The sequence below is a fragment of the Panthera onca genome, chromosome B1 (genome assembly GCF_046562875.1).
Source record: "Panthera onca isolate mPanOnc1 chromosome B1, mPanOnc1 haplotype 2, whole genome shotgun sequence".
NCBI lineage: Eukaryota > Metazoa > Chordata > Mammalia > Carnivora > Felidae > Panthera > Panthera onca.
This window is the reverse complement of record NC_138342.1, coordinates 204,902,410-204,922,260: the sequence shown is the minus strand read 5'-3', so window position 1 is coordinate 204,922,260 and position 19,851 is coordinate 204,902,410. Positions and strand designations below refer to the sequence as shown.

General features: G+C 44.6%; 1 long non-coding RNA gene across 1 annotated transcript in view; it reads right to left on the bottom strand.

Moving 5' to 3' along the window:
* LOC132691456 (uncharacterized) overlaps positions 1-16,420 on the bottom strand; it is a 270,387-nt gene extending 253,967 nt beyond the window's left edge. The window contains exons 1-3 of the long non-coding RNA XR_014137561.1: positions 16,146-16,420; positions 13,861-13,884; positions 7,989-8,078 (exon numbers count right to left, since the gene is read on the bottom strand). This is a non-coding gene — a long non-coding RNA (uncharacterized LOC132691456). The remainder of the gene's footprint in view (positions 1-7,988; positions 8,079-13,860; positions 13,885-16,145) is intronic.
* Positions 16,421-19,851: the final 3,431 nt, after the last annotated feature.

Sequence of the window (19,851 nt, the reverse complement as noted above, 5' to 3'; positions counted from 1 at the left end):
TTACCAATGCAAAGTCATTGCCATCATATGGGGATTTCTCCCCAACAGAAAATATACCTTCTAGTTGACGGTTATTGGACCTCAAGGTTCTTAGCTCTACATCCTCGAATTCAATATTTGCATCTTGTGGTTAAGGCAGATATGAGGAAAGACTTTCACGGAAAACTGATCACACAATTTGTACCTCACACAGCAAGATCGTGCATTGCAATGAACAAACACCTTGAGGCATGAATATAACTAGAAGACAAAGATGGTGGAAAATAGTTCATGTCTAACAACTCATAAATGGCTTTCTTAGTGGTATACATATGTATGTATGTATGTATGTGTTTATCCCCCCATTCACATTGAAAATTCACTATTCACCATTCAGGGAGAAAGAGACTATGGAGCACCTGGGTGGCTCAGTAAGTTGAGCATCAGACTTTTGATTTTGGGTCAGGTCATGATTGTAGGATCATGCGATCCAGACATGTGTTGGGCTCCACACTGAGCATGAATCCTGCTTAAGATTCTCTCTCTTTCCCTCTGCCCCTCTCCCCCACTCTCATGACCTCTCTCACAAAAATTTTTTTAAGAATTCATAAGGAATAATTTTTAAAAAAATTTAAGGGAAAGGATTATACACATTGGCTATTACCCTTTTTCTCTCAACTATAGTTGGGTATTTTGTACATATCTTGGAGGGCAGAGTTGAATGATGTGATAATTACCTAGTTGTGAAAATAAAAGATAACTCCTAGTCCTTGAAATAGCAAAACTCATCTTCGTGGTCCTATAAAATTCCAGCTCATTGGTCAGAAAGAGGTTTGGATCCCAGAGGCCCACTCTCCACTGTGGTAAATGGCAAGCAAATATGCTGTGCTCACTTCAGCCAATGAACAAAAAGCCTCCAAAGCCAAATTACAGTAAAACTCAGCAGTAAACTCTTATCACTTATTGATTCTTCTCATTTCTTTCTTTCTGAGTTTGGTAGCAACTTCACTTTGAAGGATGTCATTTAAAATTTCATTAAAGTGAGTGCCTGGGTGGCTCACTCAGTTAAGCATCAGACTTCAGCTCAGGACGTCATCTCGTGGTTTGTGAGTTTGAGCCCTGTGTTGGACTCTGTGCTGACAGCTCAGAGCCTGAGGCCTGCTTCGGATTCTGGGTCTCCCTCTCTCTCTGTCCCTACCCCACTCACGCTCTGTCTCTCTCTGTCTCTCAAAAATAAATAAACATAAATAATTTTATGTTTACTTATACTCAACAAATACAAAAAGATAGAGATCATACCGTGCATATTTTCAGACCCAACACTATGAAACTCGAAATCAACCACAAGAAAAAATTTGGAAAGATAACAAATACTTGGAGACTAAAAAACATCCTACTAAAGGATGAATGGTGGAATGCAAGCTGGTGCAGCCATCCTGGAAAACTGTATGGAGGTTCCTCAAAAAACTAAAAACAGAACTACCATATGATGCAGCCAGTACAGTACTAGGCATTTATCCAAGTGATAAAGGTGTGCTGTTTCTAAGGGACACATGCACCCCCATGATTATAGCACCACTATCAACAATAGCCAAAGTATGGAAAAAGCCCAAATGTCCATTGATGGATGAATGGATAAAGATGTGGTGTGTGTGTATAATATGGAGTATTACTCAGCAATCAAAAATAATGAAGTCATGCCATTTACAACTACATGGATGGAACTGGAGGGTATTATGCTAAGTGAAATTAGTAGTCAGAGAAAGACAAATCATATGACTTCACTCATATGAGGACTTTAAGAGACACAACAGATGAACATAATGGAAGGGAAACAAAAATAATATAAAAACAGGGAGGGGTACAAAACAGAAGCACATACATAAATATGGAGAACAAACATAGGGTTACTGTAGGGTTTGGGGGGGGGGATGGGCTAAATGGGTAAGGGACACTAAGGAATCTACTCATGAAATAACCCTTGCACTATATGGTAACGAATTTGGATGTAAATTGTAAATAATAAAAAATAAAATTAAAAAAAGAATGAATGGGTGAACCAAGAAGTTAAAGAGAAAATTGAAAAGTACATGGAAGCCAATGAAAATGATAACACCACAACCCAAAACCTCTGGGATGCAGCAAAGGTAGTCATAAGTAGAAGTTTATAGCAATCCAGGCCTTCCTAAAGAGGGAAGAAAAGTCTCAGATACACAACCTAACCTTACACCTTAAACAGATGGAAAAAGAACAACAAATAAAAACCAAATCCAGCAGAAGACAAGAAATGATAAAGATTACAGCAACAATCGATGCTATCAAAACTGAAAACAAAATCGAAAACAAAAAACAACAACAAAACCTCCCCCCCACACACGAAAAAAACAAACACAGTAGAAGAGATCAAAGTAACCAGAAGCTGGTTCTTTAAATAATTAATAAAATTAATAAACCACTAGCCAGTTGGATCAAAAAAGAAAAAGGAAAGGACCCAAATAAATAAAATCAAGAATGAAAGAAGAGAGATCACAACGAACACAGCAGAAATACAAACAATAATAAGAGAATATTATCAGCAATTATATGCAATAAAATTGGAAATCGGGAAGAAATAGACAAATTCCTAGAAATATACAAACTACCAAAACTGAAAGAGGAAGAAATAGAAAATTTGAACAGACCCATAACCAGTAAATAAATTGAATTAGTAATCATAAATCTCCCAAAAAACAAAGCCCATGGCCAGATGGCTTTCCAGGGGAATTCTACCAAACATTTAAGGAAGAGTTAACACCTATGCTCTTGAAGCTGTCCCAAAAATAGAAATGGAAGGAAAACTTCCAAACTCTTCCTATGAAGCCAGCATTACCTGGATTCCAAAACCAGATGAAGATCCCACTAAAAACAAGAAGTATAGACCAATTTTCATGATGAACATGGACGCAAAAATCTTCCACAAGATATTAGTCAACCAGATCCAACAATACATTTAAACTTTATTCACCACGTCCAAGTGGGATTTATACCTAGAATGTAAGGCTGGATCAATATCCGCAAAATAATCAATGTGATTCATCACATCAATAAAAGAAAGGACAAGAACCACATGATGCTCTCAAAAGATGCAAAGAAAGCATTTGACAAAATACAGCATCGTTTCTTGATAAAAATCCTCAAGAAAGTAGGGATAGAAAGATCATACCTCAAGATCAAAAAAACTATATATGAAAGACCCGACACTAAAATGCTCAGTGGGGCAAAACTGAGAGCTTTCCTCCTAAGGTCAGGAAGAAGACAAGGATGTCTACTCTCACCACTGTTATTCAACATAATATTGGAAGTCTTAACCTCAGCAATCAGACAACACAAAGACATAAAAGGCATCCAAATTAGCCAGGAGTAGCTCAAACTTTCATTCTTTGAAGTAAGCATGAAACTCTGTGTGGAAAACCCAAAATAGTCCACCAAAAAACTGCTAGAAATGAACCATGAATTCACCAATGTGGCAGGATATAAAATCAATGCACAGAAATTAGTTGCATTCCTGTACACAAACAATGAAGCAACACAAAGAGAAAACACAGAATCGATTCCATTTACAATTGCACCAAAATCATAAAATACCTAGGAATAACTCTAACCAAAGAGGTGAAAAATCTATACACTGAAATCTAAAGAAAGCTTATGAAAGAAATTGAAGATGACAAACACACAAAAAAGAAAAACATTCCATGCTCCTGGATACGAAGAACAAATATTGTTACAATGTCAAAATACCCAAAGTAATCTACATATTCAATGCAATACCTATCGAAATAACACCATCATTCTTCACAGAGCTAAAACAAACAATCCTTCAATTTGTATGGAACCAGAAAAGACCCTGAATAGCCAAAGCAGTCTTGGAAAAGAAAACCAAAGTAGGAGGCATCACAATCCCGGACTTCAAGCTATATTACAAAGTTGTAATCATCACGACACTATGGTACTGGCACAAGAACAGACACTCAGATCAATGGAACAGAATAGAAACACAGAAATGGAACCACAGATGTATCACCAACTAATCTTTGACAAAAATTAAGAATATCCAGTGGAATAAAGACAGTCTCCTCAGCAAATGTCCTGGGAAAACTAGACAGTGATATGCAGAACAATGAGCCTGGACCACTTTCTCACACAAAATGACTCTCAAAACAGCTGAAAGACCTAAATGTAAGATAGAAAGCCATCAAAATCCTCAAGGAGAAAGCAGGCAAAAACCTCTTAATGTTGGCCTCCACAACTTCTTACTCAACACATCTCCAGAGGCAAGGGAAACAAAAGCAAACATGAACTATTAGGACCTCATCAAAATAAAAAGCTTCTGCACAGAGAAGGAAACAATAAGCAAAACTAAAAGGCAACCAACAGAATGGGAGAAGATGTTTGCAAACGATATATCAGATAAGGGATTAGTATTCAAAATCTATAAAGAACATATCAAACTCAACACCCAAAAAACAAGTAATCCGGTGAAGAAATGGGCAAAGACATGAGCAAACACTTCTCCAAGAAAGACATCCAGATGGCCAACTGACACATGAAAAAATGCTCAACATCACTCATCATCAGGGAAATACAAATCAAAACCACATAAAACACCCCCTCACCCCTGTGAGAATGACTGACATTAACAACTCAGGCAACAACAGATGTTGGCGAGGAAATGGAGAAGGACGAACTCTTGCACTGCTGGTGGGAATGCAAACTGGTGCAGCCACTCTGGAAAACAGTAAGTAGTTTCCTCAAAAAATGAAAAAGAGGACTATCCTACAACCCAGCAGTTGCACTACTAGGTATTTATCCAAGGGATACAGATATGCTGTTTCAAAGGAACACGTGAACCCCAAAGTTTATAGCAGCACTATCAGCAATAGCTAAAGTATGGAAAAAGCCCAAATGTCCATCGATGGATGAATGGATAAAGAAGATGTGGTATATATATATATATATATATATATATATATATATACACACACACACACACATATATACATATATATATGCATACATATATGTATATACACATATATATACCATATATACATACACAATGGAGTATTACTCAGCAATCAAAAAGAATAAAATCTTGTCATTTGAAATTATATGGACGGAACTAGAGGGTATTATGCTAAGCGAAATTAGTCAGGAAAAGACAAATATCATAGGACTTCACTCATATCAGGACTTTAAGATACAAAACAGATGAACATAAGGGAAGGGAAACAAAAATGATATAAACACACGGAGGGGAACAAAAACATATGAAACTCTTAAATGTGGAGAACAAACAGAGGGTTACTGGAGGGATTTGGGAGGGGTGATGTGCTAAATGTGTAAGGGGAATTAAGGAATCTATGCCTGAAATCATTCTTGCATATTATGCTAACTTGGATGTAACTTAAAAAAATAAAGTAAAAATTAAAAAAAAACTAACAAGTAAATAAAAGACTTCCCCACAGAATAATGTTGAAAACTCTGAGTCAGTCATGAGTCCCCACTAAGCTTTGTAACTAAGTGGTTCTCTTAATTTCCCTACTTTCTCATAAATACAGACCATGTGCTCTGACACAAATCTGCGCTTGCCCTGTCTCAAGGTTAGCAGAAAGAAAATATTGTCCTATGACTTAGATTGTTAAAAGGAAAAGAAAAGAGGAAAGAAAATTCATTTGAGATAAACCAACTATTTCTCATGATGGAAATCTACATGATTACTTTCGACATAATGTACTGCATTTGTTTCTGGCTGACTTTGCCTAAATTAGTGAAGCTTTTTAAATGACAAAATATTGCACATTTCACTTAATCACACACACATGTGCACATGCACACACACAACGCACACACACACAAATAGCATGAAACAAAAGTGAATATGATATAAATGCAGTAAGGACATAAAAGATTATTTTTCCTATAAAATGTAACATAACTGCTTTGGAAACAGTTTTCCATTTGATAACTTCACAAGCAAATTTAGGTTGACTTCCAATTTATTAAGCATTTTCAGAAATACTATTTTTAATAACTCTAAATACAAATGGGATTATGGTTCAGAAAGAGGGTATTCAGAAATGTTGCTATCTGATCCATCATTTCAGTAAAAGTACAGTCAGTGAGGCTGTATCCTTGACTCAAAATCATGTACCATTTGTGGAGGGAACCACAGAAACCCTTCTCCAACATAACTATTGTCACCCAGGAGCTGTAATTTTTTTTTTTTGATAAAATGGAATGTTCAAACTATCTTTATCATGACTCCATTCTCTGGATTTTTAAGTCCAGGTCAGTTCTAAAATGGTCTTAATTCATATGCCTCAGGTTATTTATCTAAATCCTGAATACCCAAATAAAAGAGATCTCAAATTAATTTTTTGATCATTAAAGAAAATAGGTCTACAACAATGACATATACCAAACCTTCCTAGCTAATATAGTATGCTTATCTCTTCCAAGTTTCTAAAAGATAAATGCTTGTATTCAGCTTAATGGTCAACTTGATATATGATGGGTTCCTAGGAAAACAACAGTAATTTATGCTTGGAGTTTCAGGTTGTTTCTTTCTTCCAACCAGCAGTCACTATAAGTATGTTACTGTCTACAGATTTATCCTAGACCTATTTTCTATGTTTTAGTTTATATTTGAGAGAGACAGAGACAGAGACAGAGACAGACAGTGAGCATGAACCAGGGAGGGACAGAGAGAGGGAGACAGAATATGAATCAGGCTCTAGGCTCCCAGCTGCCAGCACAGAGCCCAACACGGAGCTCAAAATCATGAGCAGTGAGATCATGAACTGAGCCAAAGTCAGATGCTTAACCAACTGAGCCACACAGATGCCCCTAGACCTATTTTAAATTTGCAAATTAATATCAGACTCCAAAAGTATTGACTATTATCTAAGCCTTTAGCTCATTCACAAGGTGCATTTACTTTGAACAAAATTAATTTCAATAAGATGCCCTAGTCTTCTATTTTTAAGAGCTACACAGACATAGAAGCAGAAACCAACAGATTCCTCATACACATCTTAAGAATCATCTCTACACCCCTGTTACCAATTTAAAAGAACCATTACATGGCTACTTGATCAACATCCATAAGCTCAGGACAATGGTTTGGAAATGCCAAACGAAACCAGAGCTCAACATGTGTAAGGAGTAACAACATGACCTACATTATTTCCATCTACATGTTCAAAAGAAAACTATTAATAACTGCTTTCCCATCAATTTAATGATTGCACAACTTGCATGAATGCAAATTTAACATACTTTTTAAACCAAAGCTCATTCTGAAACATAAAATCTATGCAAAAAAATCCTAAGTTCTATTTTAAACAATCAGCTGCACCCAAAGAGAGAACAATACTCTCTTAATTATAAATAACTGACTTTCAAAGACTACGATGGTTTCACCAATAGAGCTCAGGCATGTTATCAATAACACATGGTAAACTCTTACAACAAAGGCAATGACCTTTTCCTCTATATTTTATGATAAAATAACAGCTATTTCCTTGACATTATGAATTCATTGTATAATTCCGACCTCTTACAAAGGAAACAAACTCTCTTAGTACTCTTAGTGGCTAAACTTTGCAAAGGGAAGAATACATTTAGATAATCATTAAAGATAACAGAACTTGCAGCAGTAAAAAATTAAAGGATGTCAGATTCAAATTCAACCTGTGGGTATAATTACTCAGATTCTAAACTTAAACCCATTTCCTGAAATGTGACATGAGCTTTACAGGTACAATTGCTTATAATATATCAGGCTGAAGTATGGCTTTCCCTGTTCATCTTGGGGACAGTGTGGTAGATAAAAAAAATTGGGCTTTGGAAACTATGAGAACAAATTATCAGAAGGACAGCACTTACTAGTACTGTGATCTCAGAAACATGACCTACTCTCTTTTGAGCTTCAGATTGTCAATTTTCAAAATGAGAGTAATCATACTTACCTCACCTGGAGGGCATGATGCCCATGCTAAGGATGTAATTCCAGTGCCAGCCAGGAACTTGGAGTATAGAGGTAGAGGGAAGATGCAAGCCTATACAAATAAATAAACAGTTATAAATTGGGCTAAGGGCAAACTGGGATTAGTTAGCAGTGAGTGAGCAAATAATGGGGACAAGGGCATACAGGAAAAAAGCCCATGTAGGTAGTGACTAGGTACAACAGACAGAAACCTGTTATGGAATGAATTTGCCCCCAAAATGCATACGTTGAAGTCTTAACTACCCATGTGACTATACGTGGATACCAGATCTTGAAAGGTAAAGTGGAGGTTCAAATAGCTCATTTTGGGGGAAGGACCCTAATCTGATAACTGGTGTCCTATAAGAAGAGAATGGGCACCTACAAACACAAAAGGAAGACCCCGTGAAGACAGTGGGAAGGAGGTCGTCCACCAGTCACGGAGAGAGGAGACCCACCCTGGCCACACCTTGATCTAAAGTGTGAGAAAATAAATAAATCAATTCCTGTTGCTTAAGCCACCCAGTCTGTGGTACTTTGTGGTGGCTGACCCAGCCAACTAATACAAAATCCCAACATTTACTCCCTCAATGAATAGTGTTTGAGCCTTTGAAGAAGTCTGGCACTGTTCTAGGGCCCTGATGAAACACCCTAAACAAAGCTAGTTTGGTCTTTGGACCCCATGGAGCCAACATTCTGGCAGGGACTGAAGCAGGCCACAGACAGCAAGCAAGTAAGAAAAACAGATGATGCCAAGGACGGGGAAGAAAAAGAATGCAGGGAAGTGATATCAGGTGTCCAGGTCTGAGAATGAACAGTTTTCAGTTTTAGATAGAGTGCTAGCAGAGACCCCACTGATCTCTGAGCACATGTCAGAGCAAGCATCACGGAAATGATGGAGTATGTCATGTTGGCATATGGGAGAACATTCCGGACAGAGAGTTGAAAAGTGAGTGCAAAAATCTGAAGCAGGAGTATGTATGTGCCTGACGTCCTCAGGGAGCAGGGAGGGGTCACTGTGGCCACAGACCAGTAAACAAGGGGAGGGGAAGAGGAGATACCTTCAGGCAGGTAGCAGAGTCTGGGGAGGGTAGCACCTGTGTGGTGCACAGTTGGAGTCAGGCGTCTGGAGACATGAAGAGCTGGGGGCAGTGCATAAAGACTTGGAGGCCCCAGCTGCTGGTATATAAAAGCCTGGGGCTGGCTGAGATCACCCCAGAGTAAGGGCAGACGGAAAGCAAATGGGGGGCGGGAAGATGTGGACCAACCAACACAGACACTGGTGAGCAGAGGCCCAGACGGTGGGAGGAGGAAGGAAGTAATTTTTAAAGGGAGTAATCAAGTGAGTCTGTAAAATGGTGCCACGTAGTCCACATACTGGGGGTTGAGACTTCACTGTAAGCTTCAGCGATGTGAGTGTCGTTCATTAATGAGATGAGAACTAGGGACGAGTGGGAGAGGAAGCCCACTCAGACTCAGCTGACAGAGACAACGAGGTAAGGACGTCAGGTGCCGGCATGTGCAATGCTAGGCATAGGAAGACCAAACAGTTGGTGCTGTATGGGAAGTGATTGCTCCCTGTGGGCTGGGAGAAACAGCTGCAGGTGCACAGGATGGCCAGGTCCCTAAGAAACTCCCGGTGTGCAGGAGAGAGGGAAGCGGTGTGGGAGGCCTGTTAGCGAGACATGGTTTCCTCCCCTAGGCACACGACTCAACTGTGGCAACGGGATACCAGCCAAAGCCATGGGGATAGATGTACTAAGGTGGATGGCTGTGAGGTGCTGGTACTGTGTGTGATTGGAAAACACAATAAAGATGCCCTATGTTCTCTCTGCCGGTAGAACAGGATCATGGCCAGCATTTCAATACTGATGCACATGAGAAACAGCATCAAGCCTTCCATAGGGACACCCAAGTTGTCCTCTTAGAGTAGATATTCCCACCTCCTTCCTGCATCCATCACCTCTCTGATGCCAGGCAATCCCTGATCTGCTTTCCATTTTTATGATTTTGTCACATCAAGAATATTATACAAATGGAATAAAAAAGCATGTGACCTTTTTAGGATTTGCTTTTCCCCTCTGGGCATAATTCTCTGGAGATTTGGTCCTGCTGCAATGTCTATCAGCAGTGCATGCCATGGGACTGCTGACCGGTGAGTGCCCCACCACATGGGGATAGCATGGTTTGGCTGTCTCCCTATGGAAGGACAGGTTGTACCAGTCTGGGCAATGGCCATTAAAGAAAGCAAGTCCTAATAGCTGGAATCTAACTCCCATCGATGGGATCTAGTTAAGGATCTTGAGTCCTGGGTTGTCTGAGTGAGCCCTAGATGGAATCACGAGCATCCTTAGAGAGGCAAAGGGAGAGTTGACAAAAGAGGAAGTACTGTGTCCATGGAGACAGACCGGGGTGATGTGGACACAAGCCAAGGGAGGTTGGTGGCCACCAGGAGATACCAGAGGGAAGGGATACACTGTCCCCTGGAGCCCTGGAGTCTCCAGAGGGAGTACAGCCCTGCTGACGCCTTAGGCTCAGTGAAGCAAATTTTGGGTTCCTGGACTCCAGAACTGTGGGAGAACATGATTTTGTTCTCATAAACCACCAAGTTTATGGTAAACGAGCAGGTGTGTGCACAACAGGCCCCCATTTCCATCTCCCTCAGACTTTGGAGTCTTCCTTCCCTGAGAAAATCAGGGAAGCTCTGGCATTTCAATCTACTTGACTGCAGGCAGCCATTGAGTCATTATTATGACCATTCCCAGTTCTCCAGGCAACACATTGAATTACATTTCCTGCAGGAAGAACCGTGTATCCATGTCTGGCCTGTCATATGTCACCCTCTTTGGTGTAATATTCTTTGAACCCACTCCCATATTCGTCCCCCCATCTCCTACCAGTGCGAAGTGGTAATACTCTGCAACTCTCCTGCATGGGCACCGGATCCTGTGTGGGCCCGATTCTGTACCTCCATTTGGAATACACTTGCATCCCATCATTTTCCAGGAAGTAAACACAGATGAGAGACTCGGAGCCTGAAGATCACTGCTCTCTGTCACGACTGTATTGTCTTAGGTGAAGCCATTGAAACCTATCCTCTAGGAGTCCTGGGGGTGGGGTAAGACTATTTTCCTCAGATGAGGGGGAGCCGTTTCCCTTGGCAACAAAACACAAGATACCCACTCATGAGGCCATATGTTTTTTGATGTGTTGCCCTTGCTTTCAACCCATCCTATTTCCTGCGTATACCCTATACACCCAAAACTCACCCCAGACAGGTTCTGTAGCTGCCCCCCCCCCCCCCACAGCCACAGTGATGACTCCATCCGCGATCCTCCAGCATGGTGTCCTCCATCATTCAACACCAGCACCAGTGGAAATGTGAGCAAATGTGAAATCACCTCTTGCCACCAATGACCAGTATCCACTTCTGCCATCAAGGAAGCTACTTGTATGTCTACCAGGGAGAAGAGCAGTCCAGTCCCAGAGTCCCAGTTCCATAGGCGGTTTCCTACAGCCACTCATGGTACAAACTACCATTGGTGCAGGACTGGGACAGGAGGCAGACAGCACACCCAAAAGCAGTGAGTGAAGAGAAGTGCAGGTAAAGGGAACCTCCTGGAGATGGAAGAAAGGGCAACGCGGCCATGGTAAGAAAAGCAAGATGTTTCCACTAAGCAGAAAGTGCAAAGAAAATTGGTTCCTGATCCTGTAATATTTATCTGGAGATGAGGGTCTTGTGGGTAGTTGTAATGCAGAGGAACACGACTACAGAAGCTCCACATTATCCATGGGGATATGTCCAGAGACCCCAGGAGGGTCCCTGAAACCACAGACAGTACATATAGTAGCCATGAAGGGGTGCTGGTGGCACACCCCTACATAGCCCATGAAGAGGCACAGGCAGCTCGCCCCTACATGGCCCATAAAGGTGCACAGACGTGCCATATCTACATGGCTGATGAAGGGGCACAGAAGAGGAGCAAGCGTCAGACCCCCCCCATCGCCAATGTAGGTATATCGAGGCTGTCCAAGAAGGGCGAGAAATATGATTAGCGACATGCAGGGGCTGTTAGTGATGCAGCCATGAGCATTCGCGCCAACCAGGGTTGAGGCAGAATCCTGAACAACCTCTGGTGTCAAATGGGGCAGCGTGCAAGGGTGAACACCCTCCATCGCCGAGGGGTGTTCTGTGCATGCGTGAACACCCTTCCCTGCCGAGGTGAGTGGGGCCAAGCACGAGCACTCTCCCTCACTGAGGGAGGGTTGTACACATGTCAAAATGGTCTACCTCACCGAGCAGGGGTTGAAGGCATGCCTGAACACCCTTCCGCCAGGAGGGAGTTTTTGCACATGTGTGAACACCCCGTTTTGACGCAGGGGTGGGGTGCATATGAGAACCATCTCCCTTGTGGAGAGGGCTGGGCGCATACATGAACACCATCCCTCAATGAGAGGGTTTGTGCACACGTGTGAACTCCCTTCTCTCCCTAGGGGTGGCAGTGTGCGTGTATGAATAGCCTCCTGCGATATGAGGGTGGGGCGCATAGGTCAACATCCTCCTGTGCCAAAGTGGGGTCCGGCACGTGGGTGAACATGCTCCCGTGCCAAAGGGGGACACGCTAATGCTTGGAAATCCATGCCCAGGGGGAGAGGAAGCTTGACCAAACCCTAACCCTACCCGATAGTAATGTTAACGTTAAACATTACCTTGAGACACATGTTTCTTCAGCTATGAAAGTGAAAAGAACCTTTCATGAAACATGACATTTAATAGTGACATCACTACTTCCTCCCTGAGGGGTGGCACTGTGCATGGGTGACCGACTCACATGCTGACAGAGGGCCAGGCGGAAGCCTGAACCACCTCCTGTGCTAAGTGGGGCAAGGCGCATGCGCGAACAACCTCCCTTACTGAGGTCGGGGTTCTGCGTATGCCTGAACACCCTTCCTTACCCAGAGGAGTGGGGCGCATGTGCAAATGACTTTCCTCATTGAGGGGGGCTGTGCGCATGCATGAACACCTGCCAGTAGAGTGGGCTGTGTGCAAGCGTGTACAGCCTCCTGCAGTAGAGGGCAGGGAGCATGCATGAATGCTCTCCCTTGCTGAGGGAGGTTGTGCGCATGTGGAATCATGCTACCTCCTGGAGCGGGAGTTGTGTGCATGCGTGAACACACTTGCGCCAGTAGGGAGAGCTGTGCACATGTGTGAACAGTCCCCCCCCCCCCCCCCCGCCGTGGTATGGCACAGGGCCCATGCGCGAATGGCATCCCTCCCCAAGCAGGGGTTGCTTGCAAGCGTGAAAACCCTTCTGCCACGAGAGGTGCTGTGTGCATCTATGAACACCCTCCCTCGCTGAAGGGGATTTGTCTGCATGCATGAACACCCACCCACGCCAGAGTGTTGAAGAGGCATACAGGAACCACCTCTTATGCCGAAGGGGGTTGGGCGCATGCACGAACACCCTTCTGCACCCAAAGGTGGCGGGGCCCATGCGTGAATATTCTCCCATGCTGACGTGTCAAGGCACATAGGTCAACACCTTCCCATGCCAAAGGAGGGGGTGGGTGGTGCACATGGGTGAACGCCCTTCCATCAGGAGGGGGGCCTTACACAAGAACAAACTCCTGTGCTAGTGAGGCAGGGTGCATGCAAAAACGCCCTCTGTGGCCAAGAAGGGTTGTGCGTGAGAACACCCTTCCACCCCGAGAGAGGGCTGTGCGCATCCGTGAACCCCTCACGTGCCGAGCAGGGCAGGGAGCATGAGTGAAACACCTCTCCTGCAGAGAGGGGGAGCAAGCATGACCTAACCCTTACCCTAAATCCTAAATGAAATGCTAATCCTAACCCTTACCTTAAGTGATGCGTGCTTCTTCAGCTGTGAAAGTGAAAAGAATCATTGATGAAATATCACATTTAATAGTGACAACACTTCTCCCTCTCCCAGGGGTGGTGCTGTTCACCGGTGACACCCTCCCTCGCTGAGGGGGTGGGGAGCATGTGTGAACCACCTCCCATACCGAGGGGGAGAGGGCACACGTGCCAACGCCCTCCCTCCCCGTGGGGGGGCTGTGCAAATGTGGGAATGCGTGAACACCCTTCAGAGCAGAAGGGGACAGGGCGCATGTGTGAACGCCCTCCTGTGCTGAAGGGAGCAGGGCCCATGCGTACATATTCTCCCGCACTGAGGGGTGGTGCTATTGCGTGAATACACTCTGGCGATGAGGGGGTGTGGAAGCACAACCAAACCCTTACCCTAACCGTTAATGGTAATGCTAACCCTAACCGTTACTTCAGAGATATCTGCTACTTCAGCTGGGAAAGTGAAAAGAACCATTCATGAAACGTCACACTTAATAGTGGCATCACTATTGCCTCATTGGAGGCACTCATTGGAGGCGCTCCACATGGGTGACCTTCTCCCACACGGAGGGGGGCTGTGCACATGCCTAAACACTCTCCAATGCTGAGATGGGTGGGGCACATGCCTGAACCATCTCCCATGCGGAGGTGGGGTGTGCCCATGAGTGAACACACTCCTGCACCGAGGGGTGGTGGTGCACATGTGTGAAAAATCTTCTGTCCCAAGGGGGGATCTGTGCATGCGTGAACGCCCTCTCCCACGGAAGTGGAGCAGGGCACATGCTTCAATATTTTCCCGCTCTGAGGGGCGGGGCAGGGAGAAAGGGTGTATACCCTCCCATGCTGAGGATGGTGGGGTAATGCGTGAAAACCTCCCACACAGAGGCGGTGAGCAAGCATGACCTAACCCTTACCCTAACCCCTAACTGTAATGGTAACCCTACCCTTACCTTAACAGATGCGTGTTCTTAAGCTGTGAAAGTGAAAACAGCCATCCATGAAACATCAGATTTAATAGTGGCATCACTACTCCCTCACTGAGTGGTGGCGCTGTGCACGGGTGACCCCTCCAGTGCCACAGGGGGGCAGGGCACATGCGTGAACCACCTCCCATGCTGGGCGGGGGGGCGGGGGTGGTGGTTCATGCACATACATGAACACCCTCCCATGCAGAGGGGGGACATCACTACTCCCTCACTGAGGGGGGCCCGGCATATTGATGACCCCCTCCCATGCTGAGGTGTGGCAAGGTGCATGGGTGTCTCCCTCCCACACCTAATGGAGGGTGTAAGTGTGACCTAACCTTTGCCCTAACCCTTAACTCTAACTCTAATCCTAACCCTAACCCTAACTGTAACATATGACTGCTTCTTCAGTTCTGACAGTGAAAAAAGCTATTCACAAAATGTCAGGTTTAGTAGTGGCATCACTACCTCCTTGCTGATGGGGGGGGGGGGGTGCAAGTGTGACACCCCTCCATCGCCAATGAGGGGTTCGAGCATTACACCCCTGCATCGCCAAGTAGGTGTACTGAGGCTGTTAGAGGGGCGAAAAATATGATTTGTGTACTGTAGGTGGCTGTTAGGGCTGTGGCGATGAGCATTCATAGTAGGGCTCAGGCATTGGTATATTATCTTAAGAACTGAATACCAAAACCAGACAACCAACTCCTAAGTTATGACTAGGTGAATTTCACAATAGAAGCAATAATGCTAGTATGTGCAACAAGAAATATTTGCCTTTCATAAGCTCCTATCAAAGCAGATAAACACGGATAGTTAACAATGAGATAAAAATAACCTAACTGTAAAGTCAATATCAAACCAATTGCTGACCCAACACAGATAGACAATCACACAAAGATGAAAAGAAGTAAAGGAAATCAGCGAACACAAACCCCGCCTGTTTACCAGTAAAATCACCTCTAGCATTTCTAGTATTAGAGGCCTTGCCTGCCCAGGGACATTCGTGAAATGGCCGTGGTATCCTGATCGTGCAAAGGTAGCATAATCACTTGTTTAGTGACATGAGTCACTAAATAGTGACTCATATGAATGGCCACACGAGGGTTTTACCGTCTCTTCCAATCGGTGAAATGGACCTTCCCGTGAAGAGGCGGGAATAGGACAAGACCCTATGGAGCTTTAATTCACTGGCCCAAAGAGACTACATCAATACAACCAATAGGGACAACACATCTCCCCATGGGCCAACAATTTAGGTTGTGGTGACCTCGGAGAATAAAATCCCCTCCGAGAGATTTAGATGTACACTTACCAGTCAAAAGTACAATCTCACTTAGTGATCCAAAATACTTGACCAACACTGTAGGTTCTGTACATGTACCCTGCTGGAGTTTCCTTTTGGGAGTGAGTTCTTGTTGTATCCACATTCAGTGCAGGGTTATGAAATGGTAGTGGTGGTGGTGGTGGTGGTGATGTTTTCTCCTCTTCCATAAAGAGTTGCAGGGTGACTACTTTTGGGAGCCAAGAGTAGCTGGGCTGCTCCTGGATCCCTCTCTACTTCAGGTTCCCTGTCGGGTGTCATAGCAGCGGCCTAGTGGAAAAATGAGAGAATATGTCAGAAGACACTCAGGTATTCAAAGATGTGAATGAAGAGCCTCCTGAAATACCATCAGAAGACTATGGGACAGTGCTACCATCCACAGTTACAGTCCAGTTTCTGGGAGCATGTAGGATGCGATAGAGGAATGCAGTATTTCAGTGGATGAGAGGTATCCAGCTGATAGAACAAATGCTGCACATCCCCGATGCTGGCTGGGGAAATGTCGTATATGTCTTCACCTATTCCAAAGATAACAAAAGAACAATGGATGAGACAGATGCCTGCTTCTTCAGGAATGAAAGTGAAAAGAGCCATCCAGGAAATGTCTGATTGAAAATGCTTTTAGGTACATTAATTTTTGAAAGAGAAAAAGACAGAACATAAGTGGGACATGGGCAGAGAGAGACAGACAAACAGTATCTGAACCAGGCTCCAGATTCAGAGCCATCAGCACAGAGGCCACCCAGGGCTCAAAACCAGCAACCTAAAGACCACAACCCAAGATGAAGTGGGACGCTTAACCCAATGAGCCACCTAGGAGTCAAAGAAAACATCTGAATTAAAAGGAGTATTACGGCTACATCGCAGATAAAGTAGAGCTAATGGGGCACATTCATGAAGCCCTTGCACACTAAGGGTGGATTGAGATCATGACCTAAACTTTACACTGACACCTATTATTAATCCTAACCATAACCCTTACCTTAATAGATGTCTGCCTCTTCACCTGTGAAAGTGAAAATAGCCATTCAAGAAACATCAGTTTTAATACTGGCATCACTAATCCCAATCTAAGGTGTGGTGAGGACATGGGTGATGCCTTCGCATGCAGAAGGATTAGAGGGTGGCATGTGTGAACCCACCCCATGCACCAAAAAGGGATGGGGTGACACATAAAATCCTACCATACAAAGAGAAGGAGGAGTGACGGCAGGAAACACTCCAGAGCAAAGCTGGGTTGGGGAGAGGCGAGAACAACCTCCAGTGCAGAGAGACTGGGGCAATATCAAGAACACACTCCCTCACAGATGGAGGGGGGTATCCAGGCATGAACACCCTCCCACTCCAAGTGCGGGTGCAAGCATGACCTACTCCTTGCCCTAACACTAACCCTATCACTAACCAAAATCCCAACACCTAAACCTAACACCTAATCCTAACCATAAAACTAATGCTAAACCCTGACACTACCCCTACCACTACCCCTAACCCTATCTCTAACTCTAACTAACCGTAAATGTAAACATAACCTAATTAACCCTAAACTTAACATTAACCCTCTAACCCTAACCCTATCACTCTAACCCTAAAACCCTAACCCTGATACTCTAACACGCAAACCCTAAAACTAAAAAAACTAAAATTAACACTAACCTGAACCATAACACTCTAACAGTAACCCTAACGATAACCCCTAATCCAAATCCCTAACCCCTAACCCTAATCCAAGTCCTAGACCTAGCCCTAAACTTAACCCTTAACCTAATGCAAACCCTAACACTAATGCTAACACCTAGCTCTCTAACGATAATCCTAACTCTCAAACCCAAACCCTAAACCTAAGCCTAAACCAAGCCCAAACCTAATGCCTAAACCTAACTCTAACTCCAAACCCTAACCCATAACCATAATCCTAAACACTAACCATAACCCTAAACCCAACCCTAATGCATAAACCTAACTCTAATCCCTAACGCTAACCCCTAACACCAAACCCAATCCCAAACCCTAACCCAATGCCCACGACACACAGGAATGGTGTCACTTCAGCACTGGTGAAGTCCCTGGACCAAACATTAACCCTAGTTAATGCTCTCTCTGGATGGGGACCCAATTCCTATCTCTGAGAACACCACAAAGGGCCCAAAGCAGTGCAGGATTACTCGGCATGGAGCGGGGAACATCATCATGACATTTCCAAGGCCTGCATGGAGCTGCACAAGGTGGTTGATGAGCCCCAACTGAAGATGACACACACATTAGGCTGGCCCTGGCACGAAAAGACGAAGCCTGAACAGCCTGCTCCGATGAGACCTACACTCAATCCTCTGGGGAGACCACTACTGTGCTGGAGTTTCAGCGCTTGAAGCTTCCTGGGACCTAACCCTAAGCTTAACCGTGACACTCAACATACCGCTCAACCTAAACCTCACCCCAACTCTAAACTTAACCCTACACCTGACCCGCACCCGGGCATGGACCCTCATTCAGACCTCCAGGGTGATCACGGCACTGGTGTCGCTTCTGCCCTGGCAACGTCCCTGGACCGAACCGTAACCTTGGCTAAAGCTCTCTCCCAATGGGGACCCAATTCCTAAGTCTGAGGACATGATGGACATGGGGCCCAGAAGCGGAGGAGGATTACTCACCATAGAACCTGGAACATCACCATGTCATTTCCAAAGACCAGAAGGAGATTCACAGAGGACTTCTTGAGGACTAACCGAGGAGTGGCCCTGGCACCCAAAACTCAGCCTGTCTGGGACCCTCCAAAAAACCCTCCACTCAGCCCTGTGGGGAGACCACTGCCCTACTGGGGGTATTGTGCCAGAAGACTCCTGTGACCAAATCCTAATCTTAACGGTGACCCTCAGTATACATGTGAACCTAAACCTCACCTCATCTTTAACCCTCACCCTACACCTGACCCGCACCGCACATGGGCCCTCACTTCATCAATCCAGGGAGATCACCAAACTGGTGTCGTTTTGGCCCTGGAGACATCCCTGGACCGAACCCTAATCCTAACTAAGGGTCTTTCCCAAGGGGGACCCAATTCCAAAGTCTGAAAACACCACCATTATGGAGCCGAGAAGACGTGAAGGATTACTCGCCATGTGAAACACTGGCGAGTAATCCAACATTCCAACATTCTCCTGGAAGGAGAAGCACTAGGGGTTGCTGAGGCCAAACCAAAGAGTGGCCCACACCTGAGGCTGGCACAGGCACCCAAAAACTAAGCTGACAAGCACCCTCCAATGCGGTCTCCACACAGCCATCCGGGGAGACGACAGCCCTGCTGGGGGTTCAGCGCCTGGAGCCTCCTGGGACCTAACCCTAACCTTAACTGTGACCCTCAGTATACACCTGAAGCTAAACCTCACGTCAACCTTAACCGTCACCCTACACCTGACCCATACCTGTGTATGGGCCCTAACTTCAGCCTCCATGGAGATCTCAGGACAGCTGTCACTTTCGCCTTTGCTACATCCCTGGTCCAATCCCTAACCCTAGCTAAGGGTCTCTCCCAGTGGGGACCCAAATCCTCAGTCTGAGAACACTACAATCATGGGGCCCAAGAGCAGTGCAGAATTACTCAGCATGGAACGTGGAATATTACCATGTTATATTCAAAGCCCAGATGGAGTTACACAAGGGGATTGCTGAGGCCCAAACAAAGAGTGGCCTACACAAGAGG